The sequence below is a fragment of the Cornus florida genome, unplaced genomic scaffold (genome assembly GCF_030987335.1).
Source record: "Cornus florida cultivar Cherokee Brave unplaced genomic scaffold, ASM3098733v1 CherokeeBrave_3.0.0_Hap2_Chr09, whole genome shotgun sequence".
Taxonomy (NCBI): domain Eukaryota; kingdom Viridiplantae; phylum Streptophyta; class Magnoliopsida; order Cornales; family Cornaceae; genus Cornus; species Cornus florida.
Window position 1 is genome coordinate 69,301,116 of NW_026775579.1, and position 3,206 is coordinate 69,304,321.

At 34.7% G+C, this 3,206-nt stretch overlaps 1 long non-coding RNA gene across 1 annotated transcript; it reads right to left on the minus strand.

The window, feature by feature from the left end:
* Positions 1–646: 646 nt before the first annotated feature.
* Positions 647–2,871, minus strand: LOC132274248 (uncharacterized). Its single transcript, XR_009470376.1, has 2 exons — positions 2,655–2,871; positions 647–2,456 (listed from the first exon to the last, which is right to left on the minus strand). It is a non-coding gene; the product is annotated as an uncharacterized LOC132274248 (long non-coding RNA).
* Positions 2,872–3,206: the final 335 nt, after the last annotated feature.

Sequence of the window (3,206 nt, forward strand, 5' to 3'; positions counted from 1 at the left end):
AATAAAGATGCAACAAAAAACTAAAATTCAATCCCATTTAAACATTCTTCAAGTGGGACCCGCAATACCACTTTTCCATCTCCATTTCTTTTTCCTTTTTCTTTTCACTAAACCTGGCTGGTTCCCTTTTTTATTCAACCCAAGTGCCTTCCATCTGATAGACACACACACACACACACACGTGTGTATATATAATGTAACATAAATGAAATTCAACCCATTAAATATTAAGTGGGTAAATCTAATCAGAATTAAAAACTCAATCTTGACTACTAAAAATTATGAAATAAATAAAATTTTAACTCTTAAAAATTCGGGTTGTCGCATTCTCCACCACTTAAACAGAATTTTATCCTAAAATATAGATGCAACAGTCTTCGCATACCTGAAAACATCAAAAATGGCAAAACACAATCCCAAAATCCTTACCCTAGTCGATGTGAGATACTGTGACATGAAAAACATTGTGGTAACCGACACTGCTAATTACTCGCCCACACACTCTGTAACCATTGTGGTAACTAATTGATGCCATCACCTGCCCACAAAAACAAGACCAATAATAAACCAGGCTCTGTCGCGACCCGAATTTTCTAAATAAATTCCTCAATTTCAGAAATCCAAATACTTCAATATACACCCAGGATTTCAAAAGAAATAAAATATCCTTTATTGATACAGCATAAATATCCTCAAATAGATATAAAATTTTCTAAATAAAATTAAATAATATCCTAAACATCAAATCTTCCACCTAAGCCCGAATCTAGCGATCCAAGCTCATCCTTGGTACCTGAAACTGAAAGGGGGTAAGACGGGGGAAGTCCCAGTAGGAAAAACCATAACAAGGATTTTAAGAAGTTTCATACAAATTAGCTTCACAAAAAAATACATATGCTCTTATACAAAATACATATATACAATTTTAGCAAAATAACAGTCAATAAAATATTCAAAACAAAATCATCCAGGCCATTCAAGGTATGAAGAACCCTACACTGAAACACAAATCATCACTGAAACATCTGGACATTAAACTTCTGTGAACTCCCACACCTCACTGTCCATCTCTGCTCTCACTCTTTAATTCTCTAATTCCTCTATTTTTGTATCTCTTTCTCTCATTGCAATCACTCGATGCGTGCGCGCGCGCACACACACATAATTTATAGTAAACTCCACCGGCACAACAACTGCTCACCACCACGCCTCAAAAAGGAGTCAGAAGATATTATCTTACTTTAGACATTCATAAAATTTATATACAATAATTCATCAGACACAATGCAAACAACCTATGTGCAAAAATCAAAGTTAAAAAGGTTATACACAAAAATCCTCCTAATGGGTCTCACGAAAAAATCATTACATTTCCTTTTCTTTTTGTCACAATTTCGGCTGCCAGCTTACTCCTCTTCCATCAGATGATACAAAATGAATATATATATATATATATATATATCATAAGTAAAGATGCAACAAAAAACTAAATTCAATCCCATTTAAACATTCTTCAAGTGGACCCACAATACCACTTTTCCATCTCCATTTCTTTTTCCCTTTCCTTTTCACTAAACTCGGTTGGTTCCCTTTTTTATTCAGCCCAAATGCCTTCCATCAGACACACACACACACACACACACACACACACACACACACACACACATATATATAATGTAACACAAATGAAATTCAACCCATTAAATATCAAGTGGGTAAATCCAATCAAAATTAAATACTCAATCTTGACAACTAAAAATCATGAAATAAATAAAATTTCAACTCTTAAACATCCGGGTTGTCACATTCTCCACCACATAAAAAGAATTTCGTCCCGAAATTCAGATCCAACAGTCTTTGCATACCTGAAAACATCAAAAGTGGCAAAACACAATACAAAAATCCTTACCCCAGGCGATGTGAGATACCGTGACATGAAAAACGTTGTGGTAGCTAACAGTGCTAATTACCCGCCCACACACTCTATAACCATTGTGGTAACTAGTCGATGCCGTCACTCGCCCACAAAAACAAGACCAATAATAAACTAGGCAATACATGCCCAAACATAATTATTGATCATCCTAGTAGCTGTCAGTGAACGACACCCGCCCACACACACCAGGCTACGAGTGGTGGCTAATCAGAACTAAGCACTCACCCACTCACACCTGTCAACATCATCACCAAACTCACACTTCCGGCTGGGTACAGGCTCTGATACCATTCTGTCGCGATCCGAATTTTCTGAATAAATTCCTCAATTTTAGAAATCCAAATACTTCAATATACACCCAGGATCTCAAAAGAAATAAAATATCCTTTATTGATGATACAACATCAATATCCTCAAATAAATATAAAATTCTCTAAATAAAATTAAATAATATCCTCAACACCAACTCTTCCACCTAAGCCCGAAACTAGCGATCCAAGCTCATCCTCGGTACCTGAAACTGGAAGGGGATGAGATAGGGAAAACCTAGTAGGAAAAACCATAACAAGGATTTCAAGAAATTTCATGCAAAATTAGCTTCACAAAAATATACATATGCTTTTAAACAAAATACATATATGCAATTTTAGCAAAATAACAATCAATAAAATATTTGAAACAAAATCATCCAGGTCATTCAAGGTATGAAGAACCCTACACTGAGACATAAATCACCACTGAAACATTTGGACATCAAACTTCCAGCCCTCTGTGAACTCTCGAACCTCATTGCCCATCTCTGCTCTCACTCTTTAATTCTATAATTACTCTATTTTTGTTTCTCTTTCTCTCATTGTAATCACTGGGTGTGCACATACATACACACACACACAAAATTTATAGTAAACTCCACCGACATAACAACTGTTCACTACGATGCCTCAAAAAGGAGTCAGAAGATATTATCTTACTTTAGACATCCATAAAATATATATACAATATTTCATCAGACGCAATACAAATAACCCATGTGCAAAAATCAAAGTTAAAAAGGTTATGCACAAAAATCCTCCTAATGGGTCCCACAAAAAAATCATTACATTTCCTTTTCTTTTTATCGCAATTTCGGTTGCCAGCTTGCTCATCTTCCATTAGATGATACAAAATGAATATATATATATATATATATATATATATATATATATATCATAAATAAAGATGCAACAAAAAACTAAAATTCAATCCCATTCAAACATTCTTCAAGTGGGAC